This window comes from Dromaius novaehollandiae, chromosome 7 (assembly GCF_036370855.1).
Source record: "Dromaius novaehollandiae isolate bDroNov1 chromosome 7, bDroNov1.hap1, whole genome shotgun sequence".
NCBI lineage: Eukaryota > Metazoa > Chordata > Aves > Casuariiformes > Dromaiidae > Dromaius > Dromaius novaehollandiae.
Genome location: NC_088104.1, coordinates 27,649,786 through 27,668,164, shown reverse-complemented (window position 1 = coordinate 27,668,164; position 18,379 = coordinate 27,649,786). Strand labels below are relative to the sequence as shown.

Sequence of the window (18,379 nt, the reverse complement as noted above, 5' to 3'; positions counted from 1 at the left end):
CCAGCCCCAGCCCACACCCCGCCCCCCCGCGCTGCCGCGCGCGCCGGGGCGACGAGGCGGCGCCGCGGGCGGGAGCGGACGCGCGGGGCGGTGGCAGCCCCGCCCCCGCCCACAGGTGCCGGCGCCCCCCCTTCCCCGGCGGGAGCGCGCAGGCGCCGCGGCGGCGGCGGCGACCCCGGCTGGCGCGCTCCCACCTGAGCCTGCTGAGGCGGCGGCGGCGGCGGCGGCGGCGGCGGCGGCGGCGGCGGCGGCGTGGCGCCGCCGGGCCGGGCCGGACGCATGCGCCGGGTGGCCGGCAGCGGGCGCGCCGCCGGGGTCCGGCGGAGTTGGGACGCGCTCGCCCGCGCCGGGCGGGAGCCGCGCTGCCCGGCGGCAGCAGAGGTAAGGGGCGGGCGGCGCCGCGGGGCTCGGCAGGTGCGGCGGGACCTTGCTCAATGTCACGGCGCGGCGGGGGCCGGGGCCGGGGCCGGGGCGAGCCCAGCCCAGCCCAGCCGCGGGGCGGCTCCGGCCGCGGGCCACCCGCGGCAGCGGCGGGTCCCGTCCCCCGCGCCGGGTTCCCTGCTGCCGGCTGGGGTTTGGTGCTGCCTTTGGTCTTTGGTCTTTCCCAGCGTCTCTCGCAGCCGCAAACTTGTTTCTGGAAAACATAGCGCGCCCCGCTATGTAGGTCAGGGACTTCAGCAGCGCATGAGGTTTGCACGGCAGTTTTTCTCACCGCGGCGAGGTGCGGGGCTGCCTTCCCTGCACGCCCGGCGACTTCTTCTTTTCACAGTTGCGCGGGCACAGCTTGGCTTTCCTGTTCCGCAGATCACGAAGACTTTGGGAAAGGTAAACTCCTAAGGCAAAGGAGGCATTAGCCTACATCGGGGAGTCATCCTCGGTGAGCTTAATTACCCGTCAGGTGCAAGTTCACAGGCTCCTTCACCGCGAGCGCCTAGGTGGTGGTGGCGTGCTTAAAATGTTAAACTTTGAGTCCTGGTGGCGTTCTGTTTCAGAGCATGTAAAGGAGAGGTGGGTGCGTGGTTGTGTTTTTTGCAGGTGTAAACCTGAAAATTATTTTTGTTTCAGAGGAATTAATGTGAGAATATTTGTGCATATGTGAATCTCATCTTTGTTTTCTGTTGGCTTTGGGGAAAGACTGCTAAATGGACCAGAGTGCTCTGTTGCTGGGTTTTAAATCTTCTGGACACTAAGTCTTTATGGTCAAGCTTGAATGGAAAAGTCTGAAAATGGAAACGTTTGAGCACCAGGAAAGTGTGCTTCTAAAATTATGGGCACTTAAAAGTTTAAATAAATCTTCAAAGTGAACATTTAACTGCAGCTAACTGCTACTTATGGGGGAGAGGAAAGAAAGAAATTTCCTGTTCTCTTTGCTGCTGCTTTGGTGGTTTATTTCACAAATAAAAGGAGCAAAACAAGTTGTCTATTGTTGTCAAGAACCTGCAAGCTTTTAGTATCTGAGTGCATGAGATGTGATAGGAAATGGTAGTGTAAAAACCTTTCTAAAAAGTTGATGAGGACACTTCTGTATGGTTGTACGGACTGTTGCTACTGCAGGTACAAAACGAGATGTAATGGCGATGCTCTGGTGGGAAGCCTGGGTTGCTAGAGGCAGGGTGGATACGCTTTTTGGAGCTTCTGCCTTTTATGGCAGCATCTTGCCCACTAGTGCATGACAGCCCCCCTTTACTTCAGTTCTGAAAAGGGGCTGTTGAAAAGGAGAAAAAGCTCTCTTTGCGCAGTCCAAAGCTGATGCTAGAAGGGTTTCCTGGAGCTTGAGAGGGTTGAATCGGTTATGCTGCTTCTCCTTTTCCAAGTGTATAATCTTGCTGGTCTTTCCAGCTCATCGGGTCAGTAGATTGCTTGGAGGAGAGGAAAGAGGGACATGTTTTTTCCTTCCTTCTGCTTTTTGTTTGCCGAGATGTTCCACTATGGCTGCAATTTTGTTCTAGCCCTTCTGGTGTTCAGTCTCCCTGAGTGGCACTAAGCACGGCTTTTTCTGGAGCTCGCACCTTTTCCAGTGATGAGGGGTTCGTGTGACTCTTGTTAGGTAGTACCCTGAAGACAGAAATAAAATTGATAGTTGTGGAATTGGTTATGTTGTTAACTTTTCTCTGTTGTTTGATTACATAATCCATAAAGCGGTAAGAAATTAGAAAAGCAACAATCGTCTTGCTGGTATCTTCATTAAGTGACCCACTTCCTGTGCTTTTTCCTGATGAATATCTAATGGATGCTTAGTTAAACTTTACTGATAAAATCTTGATGGTATCAAGAGATTTGTCACCTTGCCTCTCTGTGTAATAGCTGGAGCTGTCCGTCATTGCTGTGCTCCTGTCTGCACTGGGCTTGCTATTGCCAGATAGACAAATGTTCCTATGCCGACACAGATCTCTCTGAACTAACTATTCTTCGTTGTTTACATCTTCTTAGGGTACTCTTCTTTTGCATTTGTTCTGTTGACTTTCAAGTGAGAGAATGTCCTCCTGCTCGAGTACAGTTGCTCAGGGATAAGACGGTATAAAAACACGAAAAGGCATTGTGAAAGATAATCTTTTGGGGGAGTGTAGGCTTGTTAGCTAATTAGCTTTTGAAGTCCTTAGATTTCAAACAGCAATGAGGATTGGTGCGTGAAACATAACATGCTTAGCCGTCATTGTAGCCTTTGCTCTTTAGGTTATCACGGGGGACTGTGGTTTGAGAATATTTGCTCAAAAAGTCTGCGAAGTTCTGAAATGAGACATTAGTGTTATTTTTAAAATGAACATATGCTGCAGCTGTGAGAGAGTCCCAAATCCTGAAACGTTTGTCAGTCCGTGACAGGATGTAACAGTACAGAACTTCAGTGCAGGTTTTTTTCTGGTGTACTGAAGCACCTTGAAATGTTATATCATCTGTAGTTAATAGGGAGAAAACATGACTTTGCAGTCTGAATAGCTTATGTTCTGAAATTCTGCACTTTACCACTTGTGATACTCTTTGAAACCATTGAAATTCCTTTAATATGAGCTTATAGGAGATAAGTATTTTAGTTCTGTGATTTTTTTTTCATTCAGAAAATGGTAGTACTAATGTCACCCATCAGCATACAAGCATTTGATTCTGTATTACCTCTGATGCAGCAAAGGTGGAGGCAGATGTTAAATGCCATAATATTGCAGTTTCCAAAACAGAAATTTACTTCAATCTGTAGCCTGGCCTTGCACCCCTTATTCCCAAGCGGGTGCTGTCAGTAGGCTGTCAGAATGCACAGAGCGCTGAAGGAATTACAGTAACTTCACTCTCTTGTGTGATCGTAGTATTATATATTGGCTGATCTTTGCCAGAAGCTCTGCTTGCCTTACTTTGTAGATGTAAATCAAATATTGGTTGAAGAGCAGCTTTCTCTTCTCACTTTGTCCACAAGTGCAAAATGTACAGAGTGTCTTGAAAGGTGAAATTTCTCTTGGTCCTTTTTTATCGCAGCTCCACAGAGCATGATTAATCTTACTATTGTAAATTTGTTTTTTATTTACTTAACAATTGAGAATGTTTTTAAAACAACATTTTAAACATGTTAGAACTTAGAGTATTCTAAGGATTTTAAGAAATGTTTTTCATAAAATTAATCTGTTTTCTGGTTTTTGCATAATGCACAGCAGTCTCGGGGGAATTAAGGCAAAAATCATATCTGCACAATGCAGTCATTTAACTGCATTCTACATTGTTAGAAGAAGTGCTGCGAAACAGTAGCTAGTAGTCTAATGTTGTATACAATGGAAGTGAATGTTATTAAGTAAATATTGCTTAATTCATGACATCAGTAATATGCTAATAAATTACAGGATCACAAAATATTTGATTTTTTTTTGGTATAATGTGACTTTCAATGACAAGAGGTCAGGATCTTACTTTTTGTTGGCAAAAAATGCCTTTTTTCCTATGCCCTGCAATACATCACATTCCATGAAGGTGAGCTAACATATTTCCAGGACTGATGAATCACGCCCATTAACTTTCACAGTTTAATTGCATGGTTCCTTTCTAGATGAGTTTTCTCATCAGATTATGTGCACTATTTCTTTTTAATCTCTGAAATGTAATAGTGTATAATCTTCACACATATGCTGCACATTCTGCATGCAACTGTGATTTTTCTTGTGTATTAGCTAAAGCTGACATTGCTTTCTATAAACATATTAATTGACGTGTTAAAAATTCATTAGAGAACCTGAGCTGCCAAGGCTTGTAGAAATAGAAGCCGTGTAAACCAATCTAACTGTATCAGTGCAGCTCAAATCCTGTGCTTATCAATATTGGTACCTGACCATTTTGCTGGTGTTGAGCTGCCAGACAGATCTTACGATGACAGGCGTAATACGTATCCAGCTACATTAGAGTTTTACTGTTTAGATTATCTCAGCAGTATTTGGGTATGAGCAAGTTAGGCTGTTATGAAAACACTGATAATACTTCAGTTCATTCCTCAGTGAAATTATGCAATAATACTTCAGTTACTGAAAGCAACTTTTTTTCTAGCATTAAACTTTTACAATATGGAAGTTTGGAGGGATTTTTATCTAAACAGATTTTTTTTTTTTGACTTGTACTCATGTTAGACACCCGAGAAGTCCTTTTCACCTCATGTCACCTAAATTCTTTTCAGTTACGTAGCCTTCTTTAAATATTTCTTAGGTGTTAAAACCTTGTGAGTCCACCTTGAATATAAAGAGTGCAAAAATAGGTTCCACTTTAGGAATAGTGCACCCTCTTCTGTGGCAGAATGTAGGATCTGCATAATTATGCATCTTGGATAGCTGAAGTTTACAATTTTGTAGACCTTTTCCGGATTATTTTGCTTCATGACAGGATGATGTGTATTGGTAAAAATGCTATGATTCTGGAGTATATTGGACAGTATTTTATTACTCTTGGTTTTCTATGGGAAAACTGTTTGGTGCACAGATGCCAATGCTGAAAATGCAGAGGACTGGGGGCATACCGGCAACCAAGTCATTCACTCTGCATGCAGAGTAGGGTAATCTTGTCTCCTGAGGCTTGGTGAATCATGCTGAGAGATGTCTCAAAGTCTTGCTTTGCAAACAAACTACAAAGCTCAAAGCCTGTTCACTCGCTGATAATATGATGATGTTCACCCCACTGCTTGCGTCTGTGTGGTGGGGAAGGTGATCCTGATAAGACCAAGGTAAGCCTTGTGTATAAAGGAGGATTATGTGACTGCTTAGTACAGGCATTGAAGAGGAACTGTGTGTATGACTGAAATGATGGCTGGGGAACCAAGGTACAATTAATTGAAGTGAAGCCTAGATTATATTGCAGTATTAAAGCACCTTTTTTTCCCCTTAAAAGATAACTTTCTTAAGTGCCATGATATTTTTATGTTTTTTGGTGTGGCATGGCAGCCAAAGTGCTGCCACTCTACAACCAGCATATTCTAATGTTGCGTGGTTTAGAATTGATTTATTTAACAGCTGTCTGTTGGTATAGTGCTGATTCACAGCAGAGGTTGCCACCTACTGAATCCTTAACACTACTGAGCATTACTAAACTTGCAAGACCTAATGAGCTTATAGCAGAAGTGGTTATTGCTGCAGCCGCATTGTTCTCTCTATTTATACTTGTGCAGGTACCAGAAAGTTAAACATATGGTAGGAGATTTTATTTAATAGTCCATGCTGTTGAGTTTTAATTTGACGCTTCTCAGTACATCCCAATTGAATACAGTAGACTATTGGATCTCCTTGCGCATATTACAATTTGATGCAATTTCAAAGATTAATTAGTTCAAAAATCAGTGATGTGACAGGCAGCATCAGTGCAGCATGCTTCGAAAAGGAAGGAAAGATAAAAACTGTGTAATGTTATTTATATGACTCTGCAGTGTTTATTTGAGGAAGGTAAATTGTCTCAATATTGTAATTTTGAGCTTTATAAATGAGCTCTTCTTCCTCAGTCAGGAAAAAATGTTGACTATAGAGACCCACTATCAAGTCTTATCCCAGAGACGATGTGTCTTTTTAAGATATTAAACAAACATTCGGAAAGTTCTTACTCTATTCTGTTCAGCAGTGCTTCCAAGGAGGGGTACAGGAACGTCTAAATGGGATTTTATAAAGGAAGTGCTAACATAAGCTAGCAGAAGAGTGTCTGGGCTCTATCTTTGTGTGACTGCATATCACAAGTGGAAATTGCATAATCTTTTTTCTCCGGTTACCTGCTAATAATTGGACTGTGAATCTTTGACTTAGCATTGATTGCATGTAAGTGTCTAGATGCACTTCATGTTTCTTTTAAAATGAGATTATTTAATAAATATTGCTAATTAATCCCCCCCCCCCCTGCTTCATGGCTGTTCAAGTTATAAATCAATGTAAAAGCTTTACAGAAAAACTTTCTGCTTTTGTCCCTTTCTGCAGTCTGTAATCTGCAATGCAGGTGCATTCTGTGTCAGACCACTGCATATGTGGTAGAGTCTGGGACCTGTGTGTAGTCAATACCTTGTTTGATGCTTAACTCATTTCCTTTTCAGTCAGAGAAATAAGTATACCTGTATTATATACATCAAACAGCATTAAGACAACTTAGAGGTTGCAAAGTTAACTGTTTGAAAATTAGGAAACACCAGAAATGGTGTTGTCCGTACAACCTTAACTGAGCTTCTTGATGCATATACATCATGAACCATTTTTCTTTTTTTTGCAGGACTCTCGCAACACTTTGTGTGCAGCATAGGTATTGCTTGCTTAGTGAGAAATGACTCTTAGATTTCTTGAGGCATGGCTTGTCATTCAAACATTATTCTGAAAATGAGAGCTTTTCACTGCTCCTCAGACTATAGCAGCTGTGTGCTTAAAAACAATAACAAATTTAATCTTTGCAGCTCTTCTGTGACATAAATCGATGGCATTCTCCCCATATAGACAGAGCTGAGGCATAGTGACGGGTCTTCAGTAACGTTAGATGTTCAGCTTGAGAGCTGTGGGAGCTGGTGTGTCAGAACACGTGGAATGATGGAGTTCATCTTCATAGCAGAGCTTCAGTTGCGTTGAAAAGCAGCATGAGCATTCAGCGCTTTTGTGAACTGGAGCTCTTTGTTATCTAGTTAGGCTCCCAGCAAATGAGTGCACAATTAGTGATTTTTGTGTAAAGATGAGTTTAAACGGCTTGCGTAGCATTCCTAGCAGCTCTATGGTAAAAACCAGGCTACAGTCAGATTCTGCACTGCAGCATTCAATTGCCTTAACCTTGAGAGAATCCTTTCTCTTGCAGTCTTCTGCTTTTTTTTCACAACTTCTACAGCAAATGAGGCTTTTTTTTTTTTTTTTAGGAAGTAGTTTTTTATGACTTATATTTATTATCTTGATTCATCTCCAAAGTGGGTCTAATCTGTGAAGGGAGGGGAAACATGATCTTGTAGCTGAAGGACCCTTTTAGCTTTTTTAAAAAAAGCCAGTATGAAATCCTTAAATTCTGTACTAAGGAATCATGGTAATTTTTGCATTGTTCATCAGCGCTTTTCAAATGTTTAGATGCAGAGCCTGGCTGTTGGAGTTTATGGAATGTCTGATAGAAGAAATAGACTTGTTACTGCTGTACGGACCAGCATTAGGGGTTTGACATGCTTTGTCTATGAATTTCACTGGTATTTGCTCAGGTATGTTCAGTCCCCAGCCTGGAAAACTTCACCGTAGTCTTTTAGACAGGTGACATCAGAAGCAGCAAGATCTTATTACAGACAATTTTGGGCAGCCAAAATGAAATTATGAGACCCACTTCTAGCCTTGCCTCTTATGAAAGGGTACTGAGTACGAAGTATGGTAGGAATGTTTGATGTTATCCTCTTATTATATAATATTAAAATGCTCAAAGATCAATGTATTTTTTTCCTGCAAATATATAAAGTAAATATTGAAGATGGAAATCACTTTTCTCATGGAAGTATGAGAGACTGCTGTGGCTTTACTGGTGTAGGTTTGAAGAAGACTAATACCACTCTACTCAGGACCTCTTCTGCACTGGAGGCAGATGACGCAGATGCTCTTGAGGATGTCATATTCCTGAAAGGCTAGGCAAGAGCCACCTACGCTGGCATTTTCTTTCTCTTCTAAACAGGTTTGAGGAAAACATTTCAAGTCAAGTTCTGCTGTCCTTCCTTAGCGTGTGGGTTAGTCTCACAAACTCGCTTAAGCTATTTTTGTAGCGTTCTAAACCAGACAATGGAGCTTATGAGCTTCAGCATGCATCAGAGAAAACTGCATCGATGTTCTCGATGATAACAAATGTTGACAAAACTAATGTCTTACTTTGATTATATCGTCAACTATGTTATAATGCCATATGTTAACTCTGTAAATGTGATGAGTCCCAACTGTACCTTCATAATTACAATTTATCACGTAACTCAAATAGGATGGAGAGAAAAGAGCGAGATGCAACAGGAATGCTGTAATGCTTGTTTTTAAATCCCATAGTGAATTTGCATTAGCCAGTATCTGTACATTAACTTAGTGGTGGTTTGTTGCTGTAGTTTAAAAGAGGCTGAAAAACCTCTGCCCTTGGAGAGACCTGCTCCCTGTGGAACTCTTACATGGTATTTATCAGCTCTCAAAAGCTTTTCGCCTTGCTTCCCTAAGTCTAGATTGGAACATTGATCAAGCTTTTGTATAAAAACTTTGTAAGAAAGGATTTGAATTTTCTTCTCCGTATACAGAGTTGGGCATCTAGATCGTGGGTAAGGATAGGAAAATCTGCAAGTGTTCTTGTTAGGTGGAAGGGCTTTATCCTGATATGATTTCCAGAAGGTTGGGGGGGGGGAAGGGGAGGACATGCTAGTTTTAAATACCAGGTCACATGACACAGAAGGACTGCAAGGACTCTGTGGCCTGAGCGTGGGGCTTGTTATCCCCACGTGCAACGCCATGGCTCTTCCTGCCGCGAACAGCACAGTCGATCAGAGGTTTATGGCTTTGATAGCTATGGGGACTGTAATGGGCGGTTAGGAGTCAACAGCATGTTTCATACTTAGCATGGGGGTCTTGGCAGATTTGCTTTTGTGCATTACTGAATAAATGTGTTGTTAATGTTGACATGTTTTCCATGGAATGGGTCTTGATTTCGGAGAGTTGAAGATCACATTTTCTGTATGACACTACCTCAAAGTTTTGAATGCTTTTGATTATATATTTTTGAGTGTTACCAGTTGAATCAGTTGCTGCCATTTATTGTCACGATGCTGCTGTCGTGCTCTCCCGTCCTGAGAGATGAGAACCCTCCAATTCCTTTCATGTCCGTGATTCATTGCAACAAACAAATATATTTTAAAAGTGCCTGTGAGGTTGAAGAGGTTGGCATTGGACCAAAGGGTATCAGTGTTTTTAAACAGAACATTTCAGCTTGCACTTTTGAATATGCTAGTTTTCAAAAAAGGCCACTAATGTTTGCTCTAAGCATTGTCAGTCCTTCATCTCCAGAGTGTTTGTTACCAGGATTTGTATTTGTGTTTTTCAGACAAGCTATACACAGAGCTTGAAATTCACTTACTGGAGTACTGTCAAAGGCATGACAGAGTTAGTAAGACAGTGTGAAGATGGAAAACTTCCTCAAGATTGCCTGGGGCCTTTAAGTTTGAAGGTCATCTGTGCCCTGTGATCCTTTGGAGCAGGAGGAGATGGACAAGACTTGCCATGTCCTGCTGTAAGGGGAGGAAGGGAAGGGGGCTGTCTGGGTGACCCCGGCTGTCCTCAGGCTTTCTCACTGGAAGGTGCTCAGTCTTCGAGGAGATGTCATGCCTGCCGAGCCTCTCTGAATGACCCTGTTGCAGTCAGTCTGGAGGAGCTAAGCCTGGCAGGCTTGGGGGAAGTGAAGGACCGGCCTGTGACCTTGCTTGGGTGCTTGGCTCCACCTGTCAAGCGCGGGAGGTAGATCTCGTGAGTTTTTTCTAGGCTGTAGAACAGTCTTGGCTATTGGGATAGTCTAGACTTGTGCTTTACCAGCTGCTTCTGGGATGGAGGCCAGGCTTGAGCTGGGGTTGGATTTGCCCTCCTTTCCGCTCAGGAAAGGGTCAGAGCGGGCGGCGGGAGCAGAGGGTATCTGTGGGAAAGAACAAGCCCAGGAAAGGTGAGAGCAGCAGAGCTACTTTCTCACTCAGTCAAGCCTGAAATGAACCTATTTTTCACTGGTTAAATCTTTCACATACCTTTTTTTCCTCCCTCAATAGAATAAAAAAAGCCCTTTATTTTAAAGCGTGGTTTGTGAAATGTGTATATACATACATTCAATGAAAAATGTATGCTCCTCCTTGTTTTTAAGGTATTTGGTGGGAAACCAGGATTACAAAAACTGAATATCAGACTGCTGTATATGCACTAGACTATTGCTTGCAGTTGGTTATGATTGTGACTGGTATATATTAAGTTATTACATATTTTATTATATATATATGTAATTACTTTCTGAGATGAAAATTCTTGCATTTGATGATGAATTGCTTTAGTAACTACAATTATTAGGTCACTAAAAAGAAGGTGGGGAAGGAACAAATATAAAAAAAATCTGTATCTCTAAAAACACTTTAGATAGAAAGCTCTGTTAGAGGATGATTTTTTTATGCTGCATTTTATATGGTCCTGCTATAATAGGTTTCTGGCTCACTAATAGACCCTCTAGGTTTTATAGTAATACTCTGAATACTTAAAAGCCCTGTTGAATTGTGGTTTTCTTTATCTTTTCTTCAGTTAACATGTCTGCATCAGATTTACCTCTAACCCTTCAAAGATCCGTTACTACCTTACTGCACAATCTGGTATCAGGAAATACCTCACTCCCCCCCCCATCCCGAAATGTGCCATACATTGATAAAGGAATCCTGTAAATAGCCTGAAGTGTTCACACTTGGGTGTCTCTGCTAGATTTAGATGTATTTGATCAGCGCTTTATATTACTGCGTGTGTAGACTTTGTGAATTCGTCTTGAAATGCACAGGAGTTTTGGCTAGCAAGAAAAAAGTAGACCAAGTCTAAGGACTGTGTACAGGACTGCATTACAACACATGCATGCAAGACAGTTGTCTTAAAAAGCTGACTCTGAATTTCATGGGTCTTCCATGCTGTGAAATTAAATACTGATTTTTTTCAGATAGAAGTGCCTGTTTTGTAGAAGAAAATAACCATCTGCTTGATGTGTCTTCTAATATTTGGCAACATTTTATAGAAAATATTACAGTTTTGGAGTTCTCGGATATGCAGCAGTGCAAAATTATATGCTTAGCTGACCCTTTAATTAGCTGTCATTCTGTCTCATGAGACTTACAGCTCTGTGGCTCCTATGTAAAAAATGATATATGACTTAATGAAGTGGAAAGCTAGAATGGTTTCCTCTCTCAATTGTTTAAGGGTTTCCCCCTAGCTAGTGACTGGTGTGCTGGAGGAGAAGAAAGCAGCAATAAGCATCTTCTCATTTATTATGGCAAGAATGTAAAAGTCCCTATTGCTGTGACTTAGGGTTGTTTGCTTCCTTGTCACATACCCAGTTGGTTGGAGTGGGGGGGGGGGGGGGGAAGTGTAGCTCAGCTTAAGAACAGGTAAGAATAGAAATGCATTTTTCTTGCTCAAACTTATTTTAATGCAGCTGTTTCACATATTCTAAATCAAGCTCTAACTTTTTCTCAACGGGAGAAATAGTGTGCTAGCATGGTTTAATTCCAGTGGTGTGGAGACAACCCTAAAAGGGCAAACAGTTCTGTTAGTTATGTGTTTCTGGGGAGCTTTTTCCCCAATGGCTGCTTTGACTACTTCAGTAACTTTTGTGTACCAAGAGATTACTCCTTGTCCTGTTCCTTTTATACCAGAAGTTTCTCTAATTATTATGTTTCTGTTAGTTTCATAATATTTCTGTCTTTACAAAATATTTGATGTGGTGGTTCTGATATTCATAACTACAACACTGAGATTCAAATCAGTTAATTCTGTTTTTATATTGGTTTAACTAGTATAAATGTGTCTGGCTGCCTGAAGTTTTGCCAAGTATTCAGGAGTGAGGAGGAAAAAAAATCAGGGATATCACAGTGGTGAACAGGCTTCAAACTTGTTCTGAGCCCTAGCAATCATTTGTGTTCCACTGGAGCAGCTGTTTCTGGTAGTTGGTGATGAGGAAGCATTTGAAATTTTGGAATAGCTTGAAAATTCCACTTTATTTTTGTAATGAAGTTGCATAATTTAAGCTCGATTATCGCCCTCTTCCAGGCGTGCAGTAACATTACTGGTATACCTGTTTCTAGTACCTGTGTGTGCATGTGGGGGAGACATTTAATTATGAAGTAGCTGTGATTTATGGATGTTTCCTACATATTCTAGGAAGTTCCTCTTCCTCATGTAGTCTGTAGTCCTGTCTCTGGAGCTGTGAAGTCTCGAGCCTTTGCGGTTTCACATCCATGAGTTGCAGTCCATCCATGGAGATGTGTAGATCCGTTCTGTGGCACTTGTGAAGTTTGGACTTAACTGCTGTTAATCTTCGAAGAACTGTGTGGTACCTTCGGAGTTTGTATGACACCACATATGTTAACCACAGAGCTTATAAGTGATGAAGACTGTTATCTACTCTTACAGTGGGAGATCACATGTGTTTTGGGGTTCACAGAGGGTATTGTGTGTTTTTCTATTGCTGAGTGTTTCACTCATTAATTATTTCAGGATATGTAGAATTTACAGCTCCTTCCTTCAAATTACCACTTTCTGCTGTTCATAAATATTTGTTCAGTGTTTGTCAATTTTACAGGCTCTTCTGGAACTGGCAGTCTGTGGCTCATCTGGTTCAGGAATTGTTAGATATCTGGAAAAAAACTAATAAACAACACTCCCTTATGACCATATGACTTCCTAGCACAGGCAGTGGGTCTGGCTGTACAAGCAGGCTGCACAGATCATAGTTACATATCTGTAACTCAGACTTCTGGGCATTGAACTCCTCATTCTTTTAAGTGTCAGTAGAAGATAAGCCACAACTTGTGGTTTTACAATTGCAATTTGTGCTTATTTTATGATCTTATTTAAGACAACAGAAGTACCGTGTTCAAGGAACTGTCCAGCCTTAGGGTATGTGGAAAGCTGGAGAAACTAGTGAAAAGCAAAGGCTATAACTCTTGGAAAGGTAGGTCAGTTCTTTTAAAGTAAACTACATTTGGTGATGTGCTCAGCTTGTCATTCTAGAAGTGAATTGTAGAAGCTTTCCCAGCACACCTGAAATTGTTGCAGCTTCTCCTGGGAGACCTCAAACAAGTTGTAATTTTTGCCAGACTTTTCAAGGAGGTTATTCTGTAATGGCTCATAGGAATCTTGCCCAAAGTACAATTCAGTTCAAAATAGACATTTCCAGAATAGAGTAAGGAGTATGCACACCACTCACAGAAAAATCCTCAAAGTGCTCACAGCAAGAACAGCAAATTTCATGATACGATCCCACTCCTGCTTTTCATGTTGCTGTGTAAGAAGCTCTGCCTCATTCCTTTCAGATCCGTATGGACGCTTTTCAGAGGTTTACTTGTCAGGCTTGTATCTCAGTTGCAAACCCGAGTTTTGGGGAAGGACGATTGCTCTTAATTCTCTGCATGTGTCTTTGTTCACTCTTCACTAAGAGGTAGGTTAAGGTCATCTATTGAGAGTTGCCCTGCATATAGGGTTGTATTTTAAAGTGCAAATTAGTTAAGTGAATTTAGAGAAGAAACAGGACGTTCTCTTTCTCACTGAGATTGTCAACTAGGAAGAAGTTTTAGTTAATATGAAATAGGGAGATCTATGTGTGAGGATCTGTCTGTATTATAAGTAAACCTATTTAGATTTTCATACCGTTAAGGTACTAGCTATTGATACTATTAAGATCTTCCAGAACCTTAATTTTTCCTTGGGCATCTTTTATTCAGTTACCAAGTAGGCATATCCCTGCTTAATTTGAGATATTTTAGTTACCAATTTTACTTACCCATTTTTCTGTGGTAAGAAATATATGTGCTAAGTATATATGTGAATATAGTAGGGCAACACTGGTAACATCTTCATTTACGTAGCCATTTACATTTGTTGAGCACTCTAAGTAATGTCATCATTAGGTTATTACTGACCTGTTGGATTATTCTTGTTTCCTACTCTGGTGCCTTTTACTCTGGTGTGTTTTAAGGTATGGATACATTAATGTCTGTGGCTACAGTCACGCAAGTGTGTTTGTGTCTGTGGGTCCCTCTTCCAGGGCAATTGTCACGTGTTTACTGATCCACCTATGCAGAAGAATTTCTGAGATCAAAGCCGAAGTGTATTACTGTTAAGTGTAATTAGATGTTGGACTGATTGTGCAGTTTTTTTCTCAATCATTTGTGTTCTTCAGTTAATCTTGGGTAACATTTTTAACTGCTGGATCCTTGGAAAACCATTCTGAAGAAGAGGACTTTTTATTGAGAACTGGGGACTATGGGCCACTATATGTGTACTTGCTTGCTAAACAAGCAGTTCTAAAATGTTCATCTTTGCTCAAACTACATTTAAAGAATAAATATATTTTTCTGTCAAGTAATTTGATCAATAGGTAATATTTAGGTAGGTAGTTTTAGTAGAAGACATTTTCTGCTGATTTTGTATATTTGAGTGGTGTTGTTTGGCTGATAAATGTAATTTCTTTCTATATATAGGAAATTTGGGATAAGTATCCAAAAGGTAGTGCTGGTATGATCAAATCAAATATTCTCCAGCTTGGATAAAATACTCTATTAAAGCTGCAAACGCTGTATGCCTTACTGGCAGTGTTTAGGCTTGCAATGTTTTAGGAACCTTGGGATTAGTGTTTATCTGTCCTATAAAGGACACAAATCATTTAGATTAGAAGTAATCTGATTGTATTGAAGTACAAATTATAGCACAAAGGCCATTCAAGTGGGTTAAGTGACCAGGGTTGGTAAACACCATATGACTGCTGATTGGTCGAGGAAAGAGTATTAACTGAAAGATAATGATGGATTTTAATCCAAATCTCTAAAGCACAACAGCTGTAGATCTCAAATGAGTTCACTCTCTGACAGTGTTTTAGGACACTGTTTTATTTGTTCCCAACTGTTTTTCTTACACAAGAATTAATCTGAAATATAATTCATTACTCCTATATAGAATATAACTAGTCCATTTGGCTTTCTTTGATTAGATGCCTAGCCTACCTCCAGTAAACGAGTTCACTGTGATTTTTACGCACATGGGAGAAACAATGTTGTTGTTCTTTCAGTGTTCTGAAGTATGTTAGGGTAAATTGTTAGTGTGAATTGGTTTAGGAAAATCAGCTGATGTTCTCCTTGTTCCCTTCTTTTATCAATGGAATATGAAGAGCAGTTAAGTAATTTTAAAGAAGCAAACGAAAACTCAAGCTGTATGAGCATGATTTCAGACTGCTTACCACTGTTAATGCCTAAGAAGGGCAAGTAAATGTTTATCATTGATCATAAATGACACAAATTTTTGTACTGTTTTTTATCTGAAAGGATCTGTATATATTAAAAAATAGGAATTGCATCACACATCACTGAATTTATGGTATCCTGAGAGTGGCAAGTGGCAGCTGTTTAGCAGTGTAATGTAACATGGTAAAGTCAGGCAGCCTGTGTTTATTAATGACCTGAGTGTTGGGCCTATGCTACATTTTTTCTTGAAATAAGAACTTTAATGATTGTAAAGTTTTGTTCTCTGTTCAGTCTTCCTCAAAACTTTACGTCTATGTGTGTATTCTTTAGATAAATTAGATGAATGACTGCACAGGGGAAAGTGTTTTAACTTTGTGCTTCTGTGGTCCATCTGTCTATTTGGTTTGCAAAGGTCAGCAAGAGAACAGGTCGAATGTCAACAGTTATCACTTACAGTCCAAGCAGTCAGGCACAAAAAGAAGAGTTAAGGTCCTTTAAAATGATACTATTTTAGCTTATCTGTCTTCACAGCTAGAAAATGTGCATGATTAAACTCTTCCTCAATTCTTTCTTAGGATTCATTCAGATATTCAAGATAAGGTATGCCTTCACGGCAGGAGCAGGCATTAGATAGCTCATGTACTGTAGCTACAGATTGCAGCAAATGTAAATAGATATGGACCTTGTCCTTTGAAAATACAGTATAATTCAAATGCAGTTTGGAAAACTTTACGTGGCACAGAAGTCATTGGTGAACACCCTTGCAGAATTGGGAAGACATTGTTCAGTGTATGTTGAAAGAAGACCCTGAACACAGTTACCTTATAGCAGTCTGAAACATCTTCAGAAAATCGTGAAAACAAAATTGTGAGCTACATGTACTTTTCCTTGGAGCCTGTGAAGTCTCTTATTTTAATTTGCTTTCTCATAAATATAAGAGAGACTGCTTAGTACATGAAAAGCAAGAATTTTCTTGAGGAAAACCTGAATAAAACAGACTTTCAGTAAATGGTAACTAAATTACAGGTGTCACCTTGGGAGATAAAATCTCACAGAGCTCATATATACATCTATATATGTATGTAAATGTAATACATGTATATATATAAAATATGTAAAAATACAGGCATCATTTGTCATGCTTGCTCAGGGAGTCATGTGAGAACTTTGGTCTGCCCTGAGGCAGGGTAATTTGTTATATTTCATTTATTGTGTTAACAGAATAAACATGTTATACAGCTTTTGGCAATTTGAATGTGGTTAATCCATAGGTGATTAGCTACATACATTTTTCAGTCACTGGAATTGACAAAGTCAAGCAGACCCCAGGGAAGAACTCAGCTTGCTGTCCTTCTTTGTGCCCTCAGAAACAGGTGTCTTTGGGGATTTTTGCTATATGAGGAGTTGGGCCACAGCAATGCGATACGAAACTTAATAAAATGTAAATGGTGACTGTCCCATGGCTTTCTCCTGAGAATTTTTCATGATTCAGTATGAACCTCAAACATCTTAAGAGGCCAAGAGCTAGACTCCATCCTCCAGGCTGATTAGTATCAGGATATATAGTTGTACTGCAGCTGAAGGGTCTGCTCTAGCACCTGCGCGGGCATTGAGTAGTACGAGTTAGCCATTAACATACTGCTTTCTCCCTGTAGCTTTTTTTTTTTTTTTTTTTTTTTTGGATACTACTCTTACACTAAAGAGGGAGAGTGGGGATTAGGGTACAACCCCCTTTTTTAAAAAATATTTGTTGATCACCTCTTGCTTCAAACTGCCGCTAGAACCAATGTCGTATTTTAAACATAAGCAGGATTGAGGAGACTTGGGCAATATCAGCCTAGCTGAAGAAGCTAACATTTTTGTTAGCTAAAATGTTTGGGAACCAAACTCTCCATTTCACTGAATTTCTGTTTCAATTTTTATTCTTTTTCTAAATTTGGAGAAAAGTCTTTACATTTTAAAAAGCAAGCAAACAAAACTGTACTTAGTCAAAGCAGTTGCTTCTATAAAATTTAGATGTGTTGAAAGTTTTCAGTTTTTCATTTTTAATGTTTGCTTGAAAGTAATGAAACAGGTGCTTGTGATGCTATTTAATTACTATGCAATTTATGAAAAATAACCATTTTGACATAATTGATCCACTTCCAGAGAAAATTTTGGCCAGAAATCAGGATTTTCTGGGGGGTAGAAAATTTCATTGGAAAATGTTCAGCTGGATATATTTGGAAGTTTGTTCTGGAAACTTAAGTCCCTCACATCCATTCCTTTGCAAGGATATTTTGTTAGGGATCCGAAATATCGTTGCTTTCCTCTGTGGTTTCCTGTGACAGGTGACAGTCTGTTTCTGTGGACGGTTAAATTGGGCTTTCTCTGTGTGTCTCTTAGCTAAGGACTGACAAATATTTAAAAACAATAAAGTGGCATTTAATTGACAGTTTGGGTTACTGATCGAATAGGCCATTTAACATAAGCTACGTAAATTACAATAGCTGAGATCCCTCACTGATATTTGCCAGCTATTTAATTGCTCTACCTAATGACTTGTGGTTAAATGAAACAAAATCTAATCTGCATGTTATTTGCAAGTGTGTAAATGAACTGGTTATGCCTAAGCTTCCTGCCTTTTAGGGATAAGGAAGCGTTAGTGTTATTTTGCAGACATGATGAGCGCATCTGGAATTGAGGAGTGTGCTTTGGTTGCTGCTGCTGGTGGGTTCAGACTGCGGCGGGTGCAGGGAGCAGTTCTGCTTCTGGCCGGGGAAACTGAGATCCCCTTCCTCATGGGGAAGCTCCCTTAGTCTAGGAAAGAGAAGGGCTAAGGGCGAGGGGAGGTTGTGAGAACGGGGAAGGGGAAACGCCTTCCCTTCTGATGTATTTATGGACTGCACGCAGCAGAGGAGAGAAACTTTTCAACCCCAAAGCCAGCGTTGGCCAAGGACAAGTGGCTAGAGATCA

General features: G+C 40.6%; 1 protein-coding gene across 2 annotated transcripts in view; it reads left to right on the top strand.

The window, feature by feature from the left end:
- The first annotated feature begins 277 nt into the window (after positions 1–277).
- Positions 278–18,379, top strand: part of ZNF385B (zinc finger protein 385B) — a 179,524-nt gene continuing 161,422 nt past the window's right edge. Inside the window, exon 1 of one of the 2 annotated variants that reach the window (XM_064515027.1) lies at positions 278–381. The gene's annotated coding sequence lies outside the window, so the exon portion shown is untranslated. Of the gene's footprint in view, positions 382–768; positions 826–18,379 lie in introns of those variants that run through there. The other variant, XM_026111209.2, reaches the window with a different exon arrangement.